The 24,605-nt window shown below is 34.6% G+C and overlaps 1 protein-coding gene across 1 annotated transcript in view; it reads right to left on the minus strand.

Annotated features, from left to right (window-relative positions):
- The window catches only part of LOC121416064, a 53,239-nt gene that overhangs the window by 9,584 nt on the left and 19,050 nt on the right, over nucleotides 1-24,605 (minus strand). Inside the window, exon 2 of the mRNA XM_041609509.1 lies at nucleotides 17,406-17,467. The gene's annotated coding sequence lies outside the window, so the exon portion shown is untranslated. The remainder of the gene's footprint in view (nucleotides 1-17,405; nucleotides 17,468-24,605) is intronic.

Consider the following 24,605-nt stretch of genomic DNA (forward strand, 5'->3'; position numbering starts at 1 on the left):
TAACTGCTGATAATTATTGGAGGCAAATCATGCATCTGACAGGAGAAAAATACATAAAAAAACAGGATCACAAATATACATGTACATGAATCATATGTTCTGTTCAAATACTCCTCAACAGAGACATAACACAACAAGTGGAGTGTTTCTGGCAGTCTCGACAGCATTATGCGAGTAAATAGGTGGTTTCAAACCGCCTCAATCACAAGAATCCCCGTTAAATTACTATTAAAAGAACTTTTTTAGGCTAAAAATACTCATTAATTCTTCCTGCATTCACACAGACCCGAAACATACCCTTCGGGATAAGTTCCTGAGATTCAAAATCACTAGCCCAGCAGCCACCCACAGCTCTCGCGCCCAACGACGCCCAATGACACGCTGGGCTAAAAGTTCCCGTAAATTGCTTTCACATTGCTAAAATACCTGCGACATTGGAAAAATCCCTGCGAAAGTTCTCGTGATTTCGCCAAGTACCTACAATTTAGCGGGTATTTTCTTTCGGGGAAATTATGCGTAGTTTGCTTTCACATTACCAAAATACCTGGTATTTTCTGATCGGGGTAAATTTCCCGATCAGAGAATACCTGGAACTGACGAACTTAGAGGCGGTCTGAAACCACCAATAATAGCAGCAGTGCAAACTTTGAAAGGACTATAAAATAGTTATTTACAAAAAAAAACATTCTTATGATAATAGAAATGCTGTTTATTGACCCTAAATGACATTTGACCTTGATCATGTGACCTAAGACTTGTGCAAGATGATCAGTGATACTTGATTACCCATATGTCCACATTTCATGAACTAAATTGATTAATTGTTAAAGTTATGATGGCAATTCAACAACTATTCCCCAATATGGCCAAAGTTCGCTGACCATAAATGACATTTAACCTTAGACATGTGACCTAAAACTTGCACAGGATGTTCATTGATACAGATTACTCTTATGTCCAAGTTTTGTGAACTAGCTCCATAAACTTTGGCAATTCAACAATGACCCAAACATGGACAAAGTTTATTGACCTTAAATGACCTTTGACCTTGGTTTTGTGACCTGAACCTCAGGCTGGATGTTCATTAAATACTTATTACCCAAATGTCCAAGTTATCATGAACTAGGTCCATCTACTTTCTAAGTTATGTCATTTTTAACCTTTGGTTAAGATTTCAATGTTGTTGACGCCGCTGCCATCGGAAAAGCAGTGCCTATAAATATCTCACTCTGTTCAGCATGCAAGACAAAAATGATAGCCCTTACAGTTCCTGCTTAAATCAACATACTTTGAGCTTTGAAAAAAAATATCCTGGATTTACCCATTGGAATTAATATTGGTTCATCATTTAGAGAACTTATGCTACACTTTTCATTACAGTGAATAAACCCGAAATTTGATAAAGTGCACAAGAAAGGTCTTTCCAACTTTAACATTTGCAGTTTTCACTCCGTCACAAGCACGACTACATAGTTTCCAGGCAAAAAAATGGTATGATTGTATTTTGTTTTCATATTTGCAAATCAAGTTAAAATGCTTTCATGTTTTAGAATTTCCTAGCACTAAGTTTCCTTTTCATTCACCTTTACAAATAGGTTACAATTCATGCAGTCTGTTATACATACATTTCAAACAGCACATTAAAATTCCCAACTGAAAGTAAGAATATCACCTAAATGTAAAATTTTATAAATTTTTGCATCTAGCTTTATGGAGTATCCTTGTAAACAAGAAGGTGAATGAAGTACAGAGCAAGACAGGGATTGCAATAAACAAGTTGGAAACAGATTTCACTGCCAATTATTCCACTTGGCAACTGGATTAAGTACAAATAACTATCAGTTACCATGACAACAAGGAGATCATCAAAAGAGAAGTCAAAGAAAAGAAAGTTGCTCAAGTCACGTAGTCTATACTATTCACACAACACTGCACTTCATCAGGGTATACAAGGTTGTCTTGTAAATCTTTGGTATAAAGAAAAATATATTGGGTTCTACAGTGTATATTCATATTATAAAAACAATGAATAATCCCTTTTTCTAATCACCTTTTCAAAAGTTAGATTTTAAACATTAAATGGGATGGAATTTCTCTTTTCTGACTCAAGGCTTACACAGCATTGTATACATGTATAGATTTAGCTCACAATTAACAATGAACAAATAAATTTGGATATTATTTTCTAAATTTCCTCTCATAGTGAGGTTATTCATAACAAGTGGAACGCCTCTGGCAGTCTCGCCTGCATTACGTGATTCGATTTAGCAGCAGTGCTGACTTTGAAAACAGCTATTGAATAATTATTCCCCAAAGAAAACTAATGAAATACTATGTTCATTGATCCAACACAACCTTTAACCATGATCATGTGACCTAAGACATGCGCAAAACATACATGATTACCCTTATGTCTATGTTTCATGAACTACATGTGTAGATCCATAAACTTTCTAAGTTATGATGCCAATTCAACAAATACCCCCAACATGGCCAAAGATCATTGACCTTATATGACCTTTGATCTTGGTTATGTAACCTAAAATGCACACAAGATATTCAGGGTTACATAGTTATGCCTATGTCAATGTTTAATGAACTAAATTCATAAACTTTTAAAGTTATGATGACAATGCCACAAATACCCTCACATTATCAAAGTTCGTTGACCCTAAATGACCTTTGACGTTGGTCATGTGACCTGAAACTCGGGCAGGACATTTTGTGATACACTTTTACCCTTATGTCTAAGTTTCATGAACTAGGTCTATATACTTTCCAAGTTATGACAACATTTAAAAAACTTAACCTTGGTTAAGATTTCAATGTTGACAATGCTGTCGTCAGCACCGCCGTCGGAAAAGCGGCGCCTATAGTCTCGCTCTGCTGTGCAGGCGAGACAAAAAATACTCAAAGCCATTTTTCCACTTCCAATAATTTGATTGTACATTATACCTTTTATATTTATCTTGTCCTCCAAGTACATGATGTAATATACTTTTAGCAGTTAATTTCATGTGTTCGTTTTAAACTAAGGGATTTTCATTGCTTTAGGATTTCATATAACTATCATCTTCAAGAAATAACCAAAGTTCTAATTGAACTTAAAAAAGATAGTCCTCAAGCAGCAAGATATTGTGAATGAATGGATTAATTAACATTTGATGAATTGAGAAGAAAGAATAAAGCCAATGAGTCATGAGCAATATGATATAAATTTCCACCTTTTTCATGCAAATTCTATGGTGGGCATGAACTATCTGATGAGCATATTGTCTGGTAGAATACCAGCGGAAAGGAATGCATTCAGATTATCCAAAGGAGGAAATAATTTTTACTTTAAAGGGCCATTTCTTTCATTCCAAGCCCTCTCTTTTATTTTGCTCTGCAAGCAATTATGCTAGAAAGCATACACTCCATTGAGTGTGTCTCATTATTTCTGAGGTGGCAAATTTCAAAGGTGGTCACCAAACAGCATTACATTTTATATTTTAGAGGCAATTTTTTTTTTTAGTTTCCCGGACTCTAGAGCATTTCAGGGGTTAAATCACTCCAACCCCCTGTGTAACTTTTTTTTCTGCTCGTTGCCCTCATGTATGCTTGAATAGAACTATTTCTGGGAGAACAATACCTTTTGAGAATGATTTGATAGTATTAAACATGGATAGACATTAGCAGTGATGCTGAATGAATCAATGAACTATGATGATTTGTGGAATTACCTGTTACTAGTATAAGTGTTTTATTTGTTCTGAATATGCATCAGGGCTTTTTATGTTAGTTCATCAATCGACAGGCACTACTTAATGTTTTTTGTACATTCGAATGAAGTACACACACATTTGGTCGAGTACCGTAAGTGGAACAGATTGTTCTCCTGTAAATAAATCATAATAAATGTGGTGCAACTGTTAAAAATTGTTGACATGATAACAACAGTTTGCCTCGGCAATGCACTTTATCAACATATAGCATTCAAGACGTACCCCAACCAAGGATTCTATACCAGATTTTGTACCAAAGATTTTTTTTATATTTTATCTTAATCCATCAATTCGATATCCCATTCATGGATTTGGCTGTTTGGACTGGATGCAGACTATTTCTAATAAGGCTTCAGTAAAAAAACATAATTGCTATTTTCGCTTTTCTTTTCTTTTAGCAGACCAAAAATATGCAAATGCCAAAAATTAAGATTCAGACTAAGAATTTCCTCAAATTTATATTCAATTGCTTTAAAAAAAACCCACTTAAATATGCATTTTGACTGCATAAAATACAATTACGTCATTCCATGCAGGATTTTCTTTGTGCAGCATCACAGCAGCAAAGGTATTTCAAACTGAATGATTAAAAAATGAATGAATAAAAATCAATAGACCACACAACCCACCTTTCCAGTTTTGGGCTCAAGAGGGCAACATAACAATTTTGTAGGCCTAAGAAATTCCCAGGACCTGAATAGACTAGACTTTAAGTGCCATTATTATAATGGCTCAATCTGCACCATAGACACACTCACTCTCACCACGGAATAGATTCTCAAGTGTGTAGAGCAAAATTTGTGGTCACTTTCCTAGATTCCTTTCTTTAATGGCAAATAATATATTCTGGAGCTGTGCATTTTTGCATGATAAACTTCTGTTTTTTTTCCCATGGATATTGTTTAAATTTTGAATATGTAATTTACAGAAAAAGAAAATGATTATAATTTTTCCCATAAAACTGCATGCCACCCCAACTCAAGAAGGATGAACCACTTGAAAGAAGTGCAATGAAGCCCTTTAAAGAGTGTTCAATATTCGATTTTATTTTAATTCATTTTTTCCACTCTTGTTTTCATATACAATCCATAACTAGAGATGCTCGGCGGGTCGCGCAGCCGAGCACATGTATCCCCTGAACCCATCGCATCATCTGTCATTGCGATATATAGAGCTCACACAGAAATTTGACAAAAAAAACAATGATCATGGCGACAATGACCCGAGCATGCAGGTTCCCCAAGTCCATCTACCATCCAAGTGTGGTTGAAAAGTGACTTATGGTTGCGGAGAAAGAGAATCTTGCATGTTAACTTCAACGTTGACCCGAAAATGAACTTTGACCTTACCATGTGACCTCTGACTGCAGCATAACATGTAGGTGCCCCAACCCAAGAACATCTACCATCCAGGTTTGGTTGAAAAGTGACTTACGGTTGCAGAGTTAGGTGTCATAAGAGAGTCTTGCATGTAAACTTTAATGTTGACCTGAAAATGACCTTTGACGATACCATGTTTCCTGCGACTGCAGCATAACAAACAGGTACCCCAAATCCATCTACCATCCAAGTTTGGTTGAAATGTGATTTATGGTGCAGAGTTAGGTGTAATAGGAGAGTCTTGGTGTAAACTTTAACGTTGACCTGAAAATGACCTTTGACCTTACCATGTGACCTCCGACTGCCGCATAACATGCAGGTTCCCCAAGTCCATCTATCATCCAAGTTTGGTTGAAAAGTGACTTACAGTTGCTGAGTTAGGTGTCATAAGAGAGTCTTGCATGTAAACTTTAATGTTGACTAGAAAATGACCTTTGACCTTACCATGTGACCTCCGCCCACACCAAAATCGATAGGCTTCTTTGCTATACCATACTCAACGTTCATGCTAAATTTGAAGATGATCGGAGAAGAAATGCAGCTGATAGAGTGCTCACAAGGAAATCTCTGCGGCGGCGCGACGAAGCCAAATCCTTAGTATCCTCCAAACTCTGTTCGCGGGATACAATGATACATACATGTACATGATAAACAAGAATAATTGAATCACAATATAAATTTGAAAAAGTGAACATGTTTAGAATATAATAAAAGTATTCAATGACTAAGTATAAAATAATTTGGAAAAAGAGGTTCTAAAATTTATTCTGTTCTCATCTACTTCCTTGTGCGAAGTAGTATCCCTTAAACCAGTTTAGAAGATCACTTCACTAGTGTGTCTCCTGGACTGGTTAACAGGACTTCATGCAAAGTACAGGTCATGTTGCTATGGAATTCCTATAGTAACAAAAAGCAGTGAATCATGAAACCGCAGCGTAAGCATTTATACACACAAGCGGTCTTGAAAACCACATTGTTTTAGAGGTGGTTTTCCAAACTGGTTTTGAAAAAACACTGAAGATCACTTCTAGACCGCTTTGAGCATTCCTATTACACATTAAGCTGGTTTCTACTAAACTAGTATAAGAAAATAAATGAGAATGGGGTCTTAGTTGTGCTGGGAAACATTGACAAAAAAGTGTTTTGTTATCTTATCTTCAATTATTTATACCTTTCCAATGATGTAATTGATAAGGGTTTTCCATAAATGGTCTTTATAACATCAGAATCAGAACTGCCTTTTACCCTTTTTACACAGGCTAAAATTTCCTTAACCCCGTACTATAGGTGGGGCTAAATTGCCATTTAGCCCCACCTATAGTACGGGGTTAAGCTTAGCCCACTTTCTTTTTACACAGCATTTTTGCAAAGTGGGCTGTCCCAACCTTTAGTACAGGATTATTTGGCCCTGCAAAAAAGCAGGGTTATCCCAGCAATTGCGGTGCTAAGAGCGATATTACGGGGTTAAGATCGCTAGTGTAAAACGAAAGTGGGCTATGCTTAACCCCGTACTATAGGTGGGGCTAATTTAGTACGGGGTTAAGAAAATTTTAGCGTGTGTAAAAATTGTACGAGTGAAGTACTTGTACTACGAATGATCGACAAAAACCACTAGTCCGGGGTTAGCGAGTTTCGTGTGTGAAAAGCAAGCATTCCTTATCCGGGGTTAGCAATCACAATTTGGCATGTGTGAAAAGGAAAAAAAAAGTATGGGGTTAAGGATAGTATGGGGTTAGCGAAAGTCCGGGGTTAAGAAAATCCTGTGTAAAAAGGGAATTTATGTTTTTATCCCATCAACTCATGCCAGTCACTACTGTGGATTTATGGTTTCACTTTTAACTAAAACATTCTGGTTCAACAATACTTTTTTTGAACTAGCTCCACTAGCTGCCCCTGATTATATATATTCAATCCGCTTATCAGTGACTTTAGTACTGATGATGGCATGTCCACAAAAATGACCACCAAAGGTTTTATTGAATAAAATGAGTAGTTGCTTTGTTCTGAAATTAGACAAGTCAGTCAGGTATTCTCTCAGCTGAATTTTGCTTTAGAAAAATGAAACAGAAACTTGCCATCACAACCATAATGTCGTGCAAACGAGATCTCATTTCTTAGAAATTCCTTGCTCTCTATATTACAGTGTCCCTTCAACAAAATATTCTGTTTTGAAGGCGATGGAAGGAAAACAAGTTACTCTTTGTGTATCACAGTCCCATACAAGGTGTGATGAGTTCATACACAGGCCTACTTTTTACTGTGAAGCCTATTTTAGTTTTAATGAATCCATCTAAAGTGCATGCCATCATGACAAGTACTAGATTAAGCCTTTAATTTTTTTTTTAAATTTTAAACTGTCATAACTTTCTTATTTTACATCCGATTTTGATGAAATTGTCAGCATTTAGCTAGTTTGATTTTTGTCTGTCTATTCAAATCAACATTTTTGTGGGGTGGACTTGACCTTTAATCAAAATTCACTTTGGATCAAAATAATACATATCCATATTTAATTTTATTTTCTACATAAAACCTCTTCTCAGGCATAGTATAAGCTGAAAATCTTAACATATATGTGTTCCCTAATGTCTGTAGCTTTCTCATATCAGATCCCTAAATTTTTAAGATTGAACAAATAGGAGTAACGCCAAAAATTTGTTAAACAAATTATAATCTCCTCCTATAAAAGCCTCTTAATTTACTATCTATTGTCCACGGCGGACGGCATTTGAATAGTAATGAGTCAGAAAGAAGAGGATCGAGGGTATTTGAATTCCAGTTCATCGTGGCTTTACCGTGAACCAGAATAGCCTGGTGGTTGAGTCGCTGCCCGGAAAGCAGTAGATGGCAGGTTCGAATCCCACTGGTTCCAATTTTTTCTGACTTATGATTTATGATTTTCATACAGATCGAGCATACTGATCTTATGATTTTCATTACAGATCGAGCATACTGATCTTAAACAAATAGGAGTAACGCCAAAAATTTGTTAAACAAATTATAATCTCCTCCTATAAAAGCCTCTTAATTTACTAAAGAGGACACTGTGGATATTTTAAAGCCATCTCATATTTTCACAATAAAATAAAACCTGAAAAAAAAACACAGCCACTACATTTTTGTAAGTCTAGAATGTTATTGACTGTTCATGGTTCATATCATACACCCTGTTACTGAAAAAAAACCTTGCATGGCTCAAATGCACATGACAAAAAAAACTGAATTGGAAACAGACAAAGAGAAACAAAACCTTGATTTGCTTGATTTGATTTCTTTCAGAATGAGCTCAGAGAAAATGATGAATAAAAGCGGAATCAAAATTATGCAAGAGAATTTAAAGCATATGCCTAGTGATAGTCTGAAGATGCCTCCAAAAATCGGTAGGCAAAAGTTTACATGGTATATAAAAAACATGATTGTGAAGAGATAAAAACTGTAAATTAGTCTTTGTCTACATACAGTTGTGCCCAAAAGTTGGTGAGCCCCACCACAAAATGCACCTCTTTCATGCCGAGTGTTGAATGTAGACAACAACACTAATAATGTTCAGCAAGCCCAGAGAAAGAAACTTTATTGAATGTAATATTTCATTAACTGACAGAAAACGGGAAGCTGACTTGAATTTAAAAAAAAATGCAGAAAGTTTCATAGAAATCAGAGGTCTAATAGGAAAATTATATTTTTCACAAAACAGCTTGGATAACACAGTGATATGAAAATGTTAATATCATTCATTACAATGTACATGTAACTATTCCTTCTGTATTTTATTACATGTGAAATACAATTCAATTCTGGGTTGACTTGGTTGCTTGGTTATTTTACATTGAAAATTTTAATTAAATTTTCAATTTTACAGAACTGGTTTGATTTGTCCATTTGATATTCATTGAACTTTTGATTAGGTGACTACCCCTTAAATGTGAAGGCACTGAAGGGGAAATATACATACATGTAGATAAACTAAGAAACACCTCCCCTTCCCCTTTTTTAAATTTTGACCTTCTAAACACAGAAATGTACATATCTATCTGATTATTAATGTTTCCTTTTACCCTGATCAGGGCTCCATAACACATAGATTAGCGATCAATCGCTAAATGAACTGACCAATCAAGATCAACATTACACATGCATTTGGCGCAAAATACTGACAAGGGACCAATCAGAAGTGTTCTCTCATACATGTATTTGCTATTCATCGCTAATCTTTGTGTTATCATGTACAATTGCACACATTGTATCTTCACCTAAAAAATTTGAAGGCCTGACAGAATGCAGTTTTGGAGTCATGCATACATGTGACTGCATTAATAGTTGAGTGGTCCACCCCTCCCCCTACCATTGTTTAGCAAAGATCATGATTCAATAAGGGGAATTTCACCATGAAGAAAAGTTTGTTGTAAAAATACCAGAAAAAAGAATCAAAAATATTGGTGAAGTTTTGAGAAAAATTTATCAAAAATTAGAGAAAGTTATTAGGATTTTAATAAGTGTTTGATATGTGATGTTATATATGAGCAGTTGCCCCATATTGCTATACAATAAATTATGACTATTTTTTTTTCTCTCAGTAGGTGTAAAATAATTTGCATGATGATGTACCAAAGGTACAAAAATACCATTTTCAATCTTTTTGAGAAAATTATATTCATTGATAATTTTTCTCACTACATGGTATATGGGGAAGCTACTCGCCAATGACATCACGAATCCAAAAATTTGAATTTGAAACACTTAATATATGATACATGTAGGCCTATAAATCAGGGTATTGTGGTTTTTCAAGCTAAAATTATGAACTGGAAAAATATACCCCACTGATACGTTTTAAAAGTCTTTTAAAATCGCTTTACAAATATTCATCACAGAAGCAATATTGCCTCCCAGTAAGCATTCAATTTGCCCAAAACAAACAGAATACATCGTACATGTACACAAAGTGACTCTTGAGTCAACTTCGTGTGTGGGCGGGTGTGTCTCCTCATGTTCAGAGTTAAACATTCATTGGTACGTAAATAACATGTGACATGTAAGCAACATTGCATCAAAGGGCTTTTCTCTATTCAGTATTCAACATTCATTGGTACATAACATGTACACAACATTGCATTAAAGGGCTTTTCTCTATTCAGTATTCAACATTCATTGGTACATAACATGTAGACAACATTGCATTAAAGGGCTTTTCTCTATTCAGTATTCAACATTCATTGGTACATAACATGTACACAACATTGCATTAAAGACCCTGACCGGTGTAAAAACAATCATATATTAAAAGAAAGGCAATGATTCATAGAATACAAATATACCAAAAATATTCTATACATCTCCTTCCATTTTTTAGAAATATTAGATAAAAATCAAAGAAACTGCTCCTCCAAAGTACGCTTCGACTGAGCACCCCACGTCGCCTGGAAAGGATGACGTCATGTTGTGTCTGGAGGGTTGCGATTCCATAGGTTTGTGTACAAAAGCATTGGGTATTTTCTTCCATTTCTATATTATGAATCCAATTTTTTTTTTCGTTTTCAGATGAAAATGGCACTCACAATTATTCACTGTTGAAATTGATGGAAACCTACAACTATTCACTGCCTTTTTTGTGACTTCTTTGTTTGGCTCTTATTGGGCCTAAATTGCTATGTCAGGAAAAGTTGTGATACATAATCTGAATGTAGATAGATTTGAAATCTACGCCAAATAAGCAGGAAATAAAATATGGCAAAAACTAGTTCAAAACTGTAGATTTCATAATTTAAGCATGTAGGAAAAAATATATGTGATATCACTCTGTGATGGAAGTGAAGAAAATGAAATGCGTAATCTGGAAAGCCAAAAAATAACCCAGTTTTTCTGTGTACAAACCTATGGAATCGCGACGCTTCTTACACAACGTGACGTCACGGTCTCGAGGCATTTGAAAAGCACAATAAAGCCTATTTTCTAAGCCGGGTTCGAAGCCCGATAATTGGAATATTCTTAAGCAAAATACTCAGCTGGGAAGGGTGAAAATGAATAAAGCTCACAATGCTGTATTTAGTAGCTTATAAGCTTTCGATTGGTATATAATTTGTCAATTTCATTTTTGGGTCCGGTCTGGGTCTTTAAAGGGCTTTTCTCTATTCTGTATTCAACATTCATTGGTACATAACATGTAGACAACATTGTATTAAAGGGCCTTTCTCTATTCAGTATTCAACATTCATTGGTACATAACATGTACATTGTAGACAACATTGCATTAAAGGGCTTTTCTCTATTCAGTATTCAACATTCGTTGGTACATAACATGTAGACAACATTGCATTAAAGGGCTTTTCTCTATTCAGTATTCAACATTCATTGGTACATAACATGTAGACAACATTGCTTTAAAGGGCCTTTCTCTATTCAGTATTCAACATTCATTGGTACATAACATGTAGACAACATTGCTTTAAAGGGCCTTTCTCTATTCAGTATTCAACATTCATTGGTACATAACATGTAGGCGACATTAAAAGCGCTTTTCTCTATTCAGTATTCAACATTCAAAATTTGTGTGACTTCACTAGTTCCCAGATTTGCATACCGCCTGTGTTGTGCCAATAAATATTTTTGTTCAATTTAGTGAAACTTTAAAATGTTGTATGTGTGCCTTTCTTATCATTAATCAGATTTTGAGGAAATATAGACTTTTATGTTTGGTTGATTTGTCTCCATTTATTCAGATTACCTAGTGTTAGACAGAACTTTGCCTACGTGTCCAATCAAAATGTTTTCTGACCTTTGTTATAAAAATAATGCTAATCTCAAGGAGGCCGTTCTCATTACGCCTTCTAAAATTAGTTTACCGGAAACCGATTCAGGAAACCAGTTTGGAAGATCGCTTTGCTAGCGTTCCCACTTGATCACACGAAAGTGGTTTTTAAAATCACTTCACATAAAGCGATCTTGTTGCTATGGAAACACTCTCAGTGGGGTAACACGTTTCACGCGAAATTCAAAACCACAGCATAGGCATTCTACACCTGTCGTGTGGAGTAGCTCACTCGAAATGTGCGAAGATCGCTTCCCGAAGAACGGTTGTGTCCTCACTTATGCTTAAACCAGTTTAACGAGGCAAAGTGAGCTTCAACTGTTCTCACTACACGTTAAACTAGTTTCCACTAAACTTGTTTTAGGTAGGTAGTGAGAACAGTGTCGAGGACTTCTTGAACAGAAAAATAAAAAAGTCTTATTACACTAATTTCTATTGTTCTTATTGTTGCTGTTGTTGTCTCGTAATCATCATCAGCATCACTGTCATCATTGTCATCACCACTGTCATCACTATCATCATCATCATCAACATCATCATCATCATTATCATCATCATCACCATCATCATCATCATTATGCCCTGGTGGATATCGAAGTGTTGAAGTTGAACCTGCAGCTTGGAAGGTGGGGGATGGGGGTATGAGGGCCTGACTGAGTTCTAACTTCAATGAAATTCCTAATTATGCATGGACCGCTTTCTGAAGGACCCCCAAATTTTTGCTCCAACAGGGCAAGTGACAAAAAAAAAATTTGTAGAGGCCTGCATTTAGATCATTCATTATACCAAGACTTTCCGGTCATCTAGCTTGATTTTTCATTAAAAGTGGATAACGCTGTTACATGGACATGGTGTTCATGTAGCATCGGAATATTTCCATTTTGTCCTTTAAGTCAAATTAAGGAAATTAGGTTGACCTATATACACTTGATATAATATAGTCAGCTAGGTAGCTAATAACTTGGATTTCCCTTGCATATAGTTCTACTTTCAAAGGAAAATTTACAAAATTGTCACTATGTCACAATTTGTGCCCCAACTTCATGGAAAGACCCACCTACATGTATAAGCTTATTAAGCTATACAAGTATGTCAGCAATCTGACAGAATTCAAATTTTCTTATTTACAGGAAATAGTTATAACGGCAAGCAACTTTAAAATGTGGCTAGGTACATTGTTTGAAGATTAGTTGGTATCTAGAAGTCCCTGATATCAACATCAATATTCCAACAAATAAAAAGAAAAACCTGTAAGAATCTACAATATAGAACAAATTTGAACTTGGTAGAATGTACCCAAAATCCTTATGATGGTCATTTATTATTATTGGTTATTCTGAATATAAAGTGAGACTGCATGGGCTTTTCAATAAAAAGTCAGGAAGCATCGTATCAGTCACAAGATGCCACTGATTGAAATAAGAGTACATCAATACTCTAAAGAGATGTTGTACAAGCCAGGCAGCTCCTTTATGCCACATTACCATGGCAACTGATAAAGCTTTTCAATGACAGACTCCACATGAGTGGATAAACTGTTGATAATAAGAGGTTACAAGACTGTCGTTCTTAGCTTTTAGTCACAGAATCCTTAAATTATTACTCCTGACTGTCTACCTTCTACATTAAAAGCATTACAAGCACTGAAGAAAGCTTTCAAAAATGGCAAAGTCCTTGTAAAACATATTCTGAATTATAGAGTATATTGCACTTTGAAATTTATAAATGTTTTCATGAGTAAACAGCCATCATCATCCCTATTGTTGCAAAGCCATGGATGAGCATGTTTATAAAGAGAGTTGGTTTTGAATATTGCGAATACAGTACTTAAGTCTTTAATGCAAAAAGTAAATATACATTTTTTCCCTATAAACAATCTGAAACTCGAGACAACTCCAGCATTATTTTCAATATATTTGATGAAATTTCAGAAATTTGGGACAGTCTGTTATGCCTTAAGTCCCTGAAAAACTACAATGTTGAAAGCCACAGTTTTATGTCCATCATTTATTTTAGGGGGGTGGCTTGCAGGTGGACACTTTTAAGATCTTTCCCTATTAAACCACGGTTAAGTTATATAGGGGAATTTCAGTTTATAGCCTGGTTAGGGATTAGTTTTAACTCAAGCTGGTTTTTCTTTCTGAACCATAGGCCTATCAAAACCCATATCATAGTAGGCATATTTGGACCGACTCGAGGTTTGAGATTACTAGGTATTCTCTGATCAGGAAGCTAACCCTGTCTAGCCAATGTGCAAGCAAAATATTCCCGAAAGAAAAAGCCCATTTATTAGGTACTTGTCGAAATCATGAGAACAGAAATTTTTCGAAGGTCGGAAGTACTTACTGAGCTCGGATTGCAACTTCAAGAAGCTGTCAAAGTGTGCAGAGTCTCATCTACTTCATCAGACTCAGGGTGTGTTTATGCTTCTATTGCGAGGACAGAATCAGCATTTTCAAACGTAAATTCAAAACGTCGATCATAAACGTGGTTCTGGAAGTGCTGTTTATGCTCAACTTTTCAGAGGCGAAATCACGATCTCCAGTTGGCTTCGCATCGTAATTTTCATTGAGCAGGAAAGCGAGGTCAAATTAAGTGCGCCTTTTTTCGAAAGTAATTTTTCCCCCGAGTGTTGTTATTACGTGGAGATAACATGGAGCAATGCGACTGTATTTGCACGCGGATTTTCATCTCATCGAAAGCATGTACCAAATGATGTCATTTAAACATGTTTACGATCGTGGTTCTGTTTATACTTCCCCAGAAAGCCTGATTCTGGTCAAACGACGTTTACAAACGTACCCTTTTGTGAGTTAACGATCAGCGTTTTGAAACAGCGTTTAAATAAAAGTAAGCAAGGACGCAACATGTTTTGGACTAATCAGGTTTGAAAACGCTGATTCTGGCCTGAAAAGTGGAAGCATAAACACGGCCTTCAGATAGTGATTATTAACATCTAGATACTTTTACAAAAATCCAGCAATGATTCTGCAGAAACAGGTTTCAAAACATGTTTCAAATCGTGATTCTATGGTACAAAGGAGGCAACTAAATGCCCCAAGGTATATTGATGACCAAGTTTGAAAACAAGCTGGAACACCTCTGGCAGTCTCGCCTGCATTATTTGATTCCATATGGGGGCAGTGCTGACTTTAAAAACAACTATTGCATATTCTACAAAAAACACCATACATATGAAAACTAATACTTGTTCATTATTACCCTAAAATGACTATTGACCTTGATGGGGTGGCCACACTGACGAGTGGATACCATGCATGACCAAAAAACATATTTAAAGGACAAGTCCACCCCAACAAAAACTTGATTTGAATAAAAAGAGAAAAACTTGATTTGAATAAAAAGAGAAAAATTCAACAAGCATAACACTGAAAATTTCATCAAAATGGGATGTAAAATAAGAAAGTTATGACATTTCAAAGTTTCGCTTCATTTCACAAAAACAGTTATATGAACGAGCCAGCTACATCCAAATGAGAGAGTCGATGATGTCATTCACTCACTATTTCTTTTGTTTTTTATTGTTTGAAATATGAAATATTTTGATTTTCTCGTCATTGTCATGTGAAATGAAGTTTCATTCCTCCCTGAACATGTGGAATTCCATTATTTTAACATTTTGTGCTTCAGGCAAGGAGGTCCCAATCGTCAAATTCGTAAAAATTGAAATATTGTATAATTCAAAAAAAAGAAAAAAGGTATAGTGAGTGAGTGACATCATCAACTTTCTCATTTGGATGTAACTGGCTCGTTCATATAACTATTTTGTTAAAAATAAGCGAAACTTTGAAAGGTCATAACTTTCTTATTTTACATCCGATTTTGATGAAATCTTCAGCATTGTGCTTGTCTGATTATTATCTATTGATTCAAATAAACATTTTTCTGAGGTGGACTTGACCTTTAATGTCTTTTTTCAAGATAAGGCATGTTACGTACATAACATAATAAGGGTGTCAAAAACACTAAAATAATGAAAAAAGGTATCTATTTCGCTAGGAAGCTATGTGTTTAGGGTCAAATTTGTGAGGGTAAAAAGACTAAAATGTTATATAACTCATAAGGGATGTCCTTTTTGCCCCAAAAGTCGTGTTTATAGAGTCCAATTTGTGCAAGGTATGGGAGGGAAAGGTAAAACCGACATCCGTGACATCAAAATATGGCTGCACCAACCCAGGGTATCGTTTTGCTAAAGGAAGGGTTTCACACGCCAATACTTGTTTAGGAGTGATTTTTCTGAATATGGAAAATACTTGTTTAGGGTGCCTTTCGGGACCCCATGGTCGCACATGGTATTTACTCATCAATGGAAGTGCCCCCCCCCCACAGAACTGCAGGGGTTTCACTCATTCTACAGCAAAGCTTCAAATGGTATGGACGTGTAGAAGGGCTACTTTTTAAGCTGATCTTTACATTTCCTGGGGTCAAACTCACTGATCAGTGATGCACAGTTGGTGAAATCATGGACCTACTCGGTCCATGGTGAAATTGAAAGGGGGATAACAAAAGCAACTTAATGCTCTACTGAAACTTATGAGGTATCTTATTCATTATCCCTGTTTATGGGAAAAACATAAACAATGAAATCAACAATTTGATTTGAAAGTAGAACAGTGATTTCTTCTTTAAAAAAAAAATGGACATGAAGTATTTTACAGCGTTACTTGTTTCAAAATATTTCTTTTGTGTACATCATGGTGAGTATGAAGGTCAACTTCCTTTTCATTATGGTAATCATAATATTGTAAGTAAACTGGCTCCATGGAAGACCAGCAGCAATGCATTATTGCAGCTGAAAATGGATTACCAGCCGTATAATTAACTTTATTGCCTTACCTTTTTATTCTTGTATTTTAACATTGACCTCATCATCTCATGTTATACATGTATGTATATGTACTTTGTATTTGTTATTTTATATACGGAAATAAAACAAACAAACAAGTATGCAAAGAAGGAAGCTGATAATGTCACACTCACTATTCATTTTTATCATATTAAATATTCATTATTTATAATATTACATTAAAAATAATCGCCATAAACTCAAAATAAGTTCTATATAAAAAAAAAATGATCATGTGACATATCTGACTTTGTAAATTGCACATTGCCCGTGTTGTGTATATCTGTTTTGTTTGTCATAATTTATATAAGGAATTTTGATGTAATTTTGATTGTTCTACTTGTATGATTTTTCTATAGCAATTTCGGTTATTTTTTATACCTACATCAAAATCAGTTACTTTCCTCTATTTATAAAAAATCAGTTACTTCTAAATCCCTTTGCACACTGCCAAGTTCTTAGGTTATTAAAACATGACCTTGAACTTAAGTACATGTATTATTGAAAGATAACCAAACAATAATGTTGGACAAAACTGAGAATTGTTAAAAAGATTAATATTTATATTTTTTATTGATTTAGAATCTCACCTTTTACATGTACTTGATGCTAATCTGGAAATAAATTCATGGTCAAATGGAATTATCGTAACCTGCAGAGAAAGATACAAAATTGATAAAATCATATTACTCAAAGGTTAATGTTCAAGACTAAACTAATCCCGATATCAACTTGAATAATCATAATCAAATGTAAAATGCTCAAGATAAAGTTAAAACTTTCCTATATTTTTTTCTAAGTAGTGTTAATGAAAAAATACAAGCATAACATAATAAAATAGTCAGTCTCACATTCTTCTGGAATACTGGAATTTAAAATGAGGCAAACCATCAGCGGGTATTAACTAAAGAAAACAGAAATCTGTAAAGTTGTTCAATTTGTACTACAATCGTTTGCATACAGCACAAAAAGCTAGAAACTGTGCAAACCTGGAAACAATTCCATCAATATTTAAAAAATGTTTTACATCTCGTTTTTTTTTATCACTTTCTGAGAGTGCACTTCTATTCAAACTTGCAATCCCCCTATTAGTATTAGAGGTGGAATGAGTCAAAATGCAGTCTGAATATTTTTTTAAAATATATTAAAAATTGTGTATATCCTAATTCAAATAGCATTCCTCATGTTCTGGCCCATTTGTGAGCCCCTTCCCAAATATGTTGATCTCATTTTATAATGAAGAGGATTTAAACTTGAATATCAAAGGAAATTCTACATGAATGCTGAAAATGCATTGGGTTTATTAAATGTTATTCTGGGAAAAGCAGGCATTTTCAAATTGTAAACTATTAGATTAATTGATAGTTTTCATGCCCAAACTACCACAGAAAATACCTTGTAATAGATTCTATCCTCGATCACCAAGTACCTTTGCTAGATTGAAAATAACTTAAAACTACAAGTAGGAACTTTTCAAAATAACAAGAACTCACAGTAACACCATGGGATGTAACATAAAGATACATTTGTATTAACAATTGCAACCTTTTGTACATCAACTGTCACAGACTTATATTTACACTGAATTACACAACTGTTTCTATCTTTTCTATTGTAGGGTCAGGCCAAGTGTAACAGACAGATACACATCTGTTGAACACTTGTGAATGGCTGCCATACATGCAGGTGCAAAAAAAATGAAAATAATAGATTGGTAGCCCCATATGTGAAAAACATATGTTGCAATATTTGATTGCGTTTTGTTATTGTCTCCACCATGAGAATGCCCACTTTGACCTTGAAATTAATGATTGAATATAAAAAAAAGATAGAGGTGATGGCAGTTTTTGTTGTTGAAAGATTCTACAAGATCTCAACACGAAATCACACCACAGTTAGGGAATCAATCAATATTTCATTATTGAGATTAAAACACAGGCTAAAATAATAACAGTAAAGAGGAAACATAAAACTTGTTCTTTTATCTTAGCATCAAAGCATATCAAGACTCACAATACTATATACATGTAGGTTCTTGTCTCATTTTTGCGACATAGATTGTTATATGAAGTTTGATTTAAGAAGTAAAAATTATATTTATTTTAAATCTAATCAATAATTCACTCAATGCTCTCTCAATATTTCCCGTTTGTATCTATGTTGGCTCGAAAAGAAAATATAATGAGTTTAAATAATTATGATGCATGTTCATTGAAGGTTTCTTTGAATCCAACAATTTTGGTTACATTTATATTCAGAGTGCTTTCAGAAAGTAATACACTCAGCAAAAAAAGTTCTTGGACACTTATAAAAGTTAAAATATTCCATATAGCTCTGATTAAAGGTAAATCATTGTATGTCATCATGACCAGACAATATTCCTCTTCCAGTATGACATGACATTTTCATGTAAACAGTAATGCATGGGTGGTTATATGCTCTAAACAATAGCAATGTCAGTAAAAGAAAATTGCAAGAATAGATCAGTCAGTGCATGGCTGGTTACAGGCATTAAACAATAGCAATGTCAGTAAAAGGAAATTGCAAGAAAATGATCAGCCATTCTTTTAGTTGTGAAAGTTTATATGGCATAAATATCCATTAAACGATAAAAGCAAACTTAAAGTCGAATACCACTCTAAAAGTGAAGAGAAAATAATCCAACTTGGACGCATCACTATTCCACTGGAATTAATGAATTTCAGATCCGATAGTTGGTGCAGTGACAAATCGCCTTCTCAACGCAAGCATCCTTAACCTCCTATCTTCTGCAGGGGTGGTGGCCCTAGGTCGACCACTCCTAGGGCAGTCTCTGACTTCATCAGTAGCCAAATACTGTTGGTTCAAATTTGAAATTGTTGTTGGTGAAACTTGGAAATATCGAGCCACTAGTCTACATGACTGCCCAGAATGCATTCCTATTGCCTTTGCACGCTTTTTATTGGAAAGCTTCATCTTGAAAGTGAATGTCCAAATGATCCATCTCATTTTAAATGCATCTCATGATGCATCCCTAAGCATTTAATTCGAATGATAACCACCTATTGAAATTGTTGAATGTATGCCTACAGGATGGCCATGATTTTTATCATTTGAGCGGTCAATTTCTTGCAATTTTCTTTTACTGACATTGCTATTGTTTAAAGCATTTAACCACCCATGCATGACTGTTCACATGAAAATGTCATGTCATACTGGAAGAGGAATATTGTCTGGTCATGTTGACATACAATAATTTGCCTTTAATCAAATATCTATATGGAATATTTTAACTTTTATAAGTGTCCAAGAACTTTTTTTGCTGAGTGTACATGCAAATCAATTCCAATGAACTGAATTGAATTGACTATTCAGTATGGTTAAATTGGTTATTATCTCTTATAAAGAAAGAGAAAAGGAGAGGCCCCCAACTTCCATTACATCAGTGAAAGAGTACGGTGGCTCGGTAGTAAAGCACCCGCCTTCAAACAGGAGGTCGCTGGTTCATTTCCCAGCCAAGTCATATCAGACTCTAAAAAAAAACCCATCTGCCTTCTTGTTGGGTGCTCTAGGCAATGTGTATTGGAAAGTTTATAACATTGTGTTATGCACAGCCCGCTGAAAGTTAAGCTTGAACACTCATTGATAATGATCTCATATTACTCTTTTAATCTACTTAAACATGCATAAGAATCTATCATTTGCATGCCAATGTTTTGTATTTGTTTCTCCTTGATTTATATATATTTTCTTTTTGTGCTGTAATTTGTGCATAACACAAGTATAATGAGATAATTATGTCGTGTTATTGTGCTATGCACAGCCCGCAGGAAGTTCAGCTCTAATACTCATTGTTCTCATAATACTCTGAAAATCAACTCTTGTATAACTAATAAAAGAATGAATACATATCATGTGCACGGCAACATTTGTATTTTTTTCTCCTTGATTTATATTTATTTTCTTTATGAGTTGTAATTTGTAATGTATGTTTGCATACTGTAAACAAAATGAATTTCCATCAAGTTGGACAATAAAACAACAATAGCTGAAGTGACTCATCTGGATGGTTACACTTTGTAATTCCTAAGGCTCTTTATTCTGAAGGTTGGTAATTCCCAAACATGCAAATTGCCTATACCTCGATGTTCGTTAATCCGAAAACAAAAAAGGGTTCGTTCATCCGAATTTTTGTGGCGTTATTTCGAAGCTCCGTAATCCTGAATGTTCATTAATACAAAAACAAAACAGGGTTCTTTATTCTGAGGGTTCATCAGTCCGAAAAAGAAATAAGGTTTGTTAGTCTGAAGGTTCGTTGGTCAAAAAAACGAAACATGGTTCGTTGTTCCAGAGGCTCGTTAATCCGAAAAACAAAATAAGGTTCGTTAATCGGAAAATGAAATAAGGTTCGTTATTCCAAAGGTTCATTAATCCGAAAAATGAAATAATCTGTGGCGAAGCCGGGAAAACTGGAAAGGGCAAGTGTGGTGGAAGGGGGGGTAGAAACACTGTTTTATTTTAAATTGTTATGAGGATAGACAGGCAGGGGAGCCACAGAACTTATTTTCCTTAAGGGGAAAAGCCAAAGATTAATGCAGATCTGCATGATGTCTTTGTGTGTTCTGTAGTAATTAAGTTGAGCAAAGCCTATTTTGAAGTGATTTCTGACTATTATTATACGTGCATCCTAGAAAAAAGGGAACTGGGATTCCCATGTATTTTTTCTTCAAAGGAAAATGAATTATGATATTTCATTTACATCAAACAATTGAATTATTTCTCTATATTTTGATACCTAATATGACATAAACCCTTCATGCATTATAATGAGCAAGACAAGTTTGAAATTTTAATGTCCAAATCGGGTTGAGCAGAAAAGTTGAACAAGATTGGTTGGTGATACAACGATTGGCTCATGACATTAACATTTCTTTTGTATTCTTTCTTAATTTTTGTCACTGATCCCTGAAACAAGAGTGGATTCAGATTCACACGTGAGTTTTTGCGAAAATCACTTCTGACATGCCTCAATGTATTTATCGCTTGCAATCTGTTATCCACGAACGATTTGCTAAGATGTTGCTCACATATCGAATATGAGATTACACTCTTACCATATATCAAATTTATAGTAAACTCATAATTATTGTGAAATCTGTCCCTGAAAATGGGTTTCCTTTTTTGAGGGACACACTGTATATTTAGACTTTTTCTATGCGATTTTGAAAAAAAAGTAATCTGAAGTTCTAAAACTTGCATCCCGCACGAGTGCTTATCGCCAGCTCAAACTTTTGGACATTTCAATAAGAAATGAAAATAAAACATTCCAAGCAGTTCTCATAATCATGAAAAAGATGTGTATCTAACCAAGGAATAACGCGAGCACAAAGCGCAAGCTGAAAAATTTATGATATTCCAACCAGAAAATTTGACATTTTTTTAGGCATTTTTATAACCAGAAAAAGGGTAAGCAAAAATATTTGATTTTCTAACCTGAAATCTTTGTATTTTACTTTAAAAAAGAGTATTAATTTTTTAAAAAGAGCACATTTCATTTTGGAAAAAGGCATTTTTTACCTATGGGGATTTTTTGTATCATAACCTGCAGAAGCTGTCAAAAATGACACCCTCTCAGCTAAACAAAATCCTGTTATCTATAGGTTATTCATATGTCACCAACACACAGTCCCTGACATTCTCAATCCATATGCTCGATATTGCTCAGAGAAAATCAAAATAATGATGTTTGATCCAAATGACAATTCTTGATGCAATACATGCTTTGATCACATCATACACAAGTATAATCCTCCGTTGAAACTATTACTGCTTAATGTCCAGTTATTTTTTAATTACAATACCGTTTTTGTTTAAAAAATAAATTAATTTCATTTTCGGAAAAACTAATCTTATTTCATTTTCGGACTAACGAACCTTCGGATAAACGAACCTTATTTTGTTTTCAGACTTACGACCCTTCGGATTAACGAACCTTATTTCGTTTTTTAGACTAACAAACCTTCGGATTAACAATTAAACCTTACTTCATTTTCGGACTAACAAACCTTCAGAACAAAGAACCTTATTGTTTTCAGAATAGCGAACCTTCGGAATAACGCATCTTCGGAATGACGAATCTTCGGAATTACAAACCTTCGGAATAAGTAACCTTCGGAATATTCGAACCTTCGGAATTACAAATGTTACCCACCTGAATATCTAAGACTTATTTATTATTAAGTACTATCAGACTTTTACTAATGACAATGATGGTAACTTTGGCTATAAGATCACCATGGCAACCAGGGCTTTCACTTTCCTTAATTTATCACATAAATGAAACATAGTTTGTTACAATGGCACCTGTATGTGTTTTTTCCCGGAACACCATGTTTTAATGAATAAGTTAATACTTAATAAACACAGACATGATAAATGTTTATATGTGTCACTTCATGTTTTCATGAATTATTCAAGTAAATTCTATTATACATTTATAAGCTAGAGAGTCATCCATTATCAATACAATAATTACAAAAGAAACTGAAGTTCTTTTTCCACCAAATTATACATGTACATGTATGCATAAAAATGGGACAAAATTAAATTGAGGTTATGTACAAAACACAAAGCATGTAGATTTTTCATCAACATTTAGACTGCAGTGGCCTTGAAATATTTTGTTATAGGATAATTTGCTGTGAAAATGTTACTATCAATGTATTTTCATCTGTGCTTTCTTGATAAGGTACGGTATTTTGAGAATTATCTTAAAATCTAGTGTTTGGATATTAGAAAGTCCAAGATTACAGGTCTGAGTCAGAGCATTTAAACACCATTCTAACAAATACAGGACTACATTGCAACCCTTTTTTTAACATCCCCCATTTAACCCTCACCATCCATTTTACTAATAGTGACTTTAAACATTTTTCAAAATAAATGTAAGGCTCTCTTTCTTTTATCAATCCAGCATGCTTGAGTAGTTTTATATGTTAGATGAAAAAAAAATGAAGAAATATCTTGTTAAACAGTCTGATCAAAATAAATTTGAGAAAGAAAATTGCAAAACGAGAATGCTGTTTATGCTCCATTTTTCAGAGGCGAAATCACAATCTGTAGCTGGCTTTGCATCATAATTTTCGTTGGGGCAGGTAAGCGAGGTCAAATTGGGCGCGCCCTTTTTCTCGAGTTTTTTTCTGAGTGTTGCTATTGTTGACTACTATTTCAACTTCTAACAATTTCCGTTCTTTAAGTAATTGCATGGAGCTACTTGACATAGCCATAGAATTTTTACCATGACGAGGATAATAGCAAGGCAGAATAAAATATAGGCCTATACTTAGCCCATATACATAAGACATCAATTTGTTCATGCTGGGCTCCTGGCTCAGTGATGAATCCTCATCATAACTCATGTTCAGGTTTTTTTAATCCCTAAACATTCATCGTGATAGTGATAGTAGTTAATTCACTTTGTCACACATGTACATTGGTCATTATTAAAACCAGGGAGTTAAAGAGGTAATTTCGTGGAAGTATCTCCCTGTAATAGAACCATGCAACTGTATTTGCCCACATATTTTCATCACTGGAAGCATATACAAAATGATGCCATTTTAACACGTTTACGATTGTGGTCCGGTTTATAATTCCCAAGAAACCCTGATTCTGGTCAAACAATGTTTTGAAACATACCTTTTTGTGAGTTTACAGTCAGCGTTCTGAAACGTTGTTTAAATGAAAGCAAGCATACAGTGTAGATGCAACTGTGTTTTGGACTAATCACATATGAAAACACTGATTCTGGC

The sequence above is a fragment of the Lytechinus variegatus genome, chromosome 5 (genome assembly GCF_018143015.1).
Source record: "Lytechinus variegatus isolate NC3 chromosome 5, Lvar_3.0, whole genome shotgun sequence".
Classification (NCBI taxonomy): domain Eukaryota; kingdom Metazoa; phylum Echinodermata; class Echinoidea; order Temnopleuroida; family Toxopneustidae; genus Lytechinus; species Lytechinus variegatus.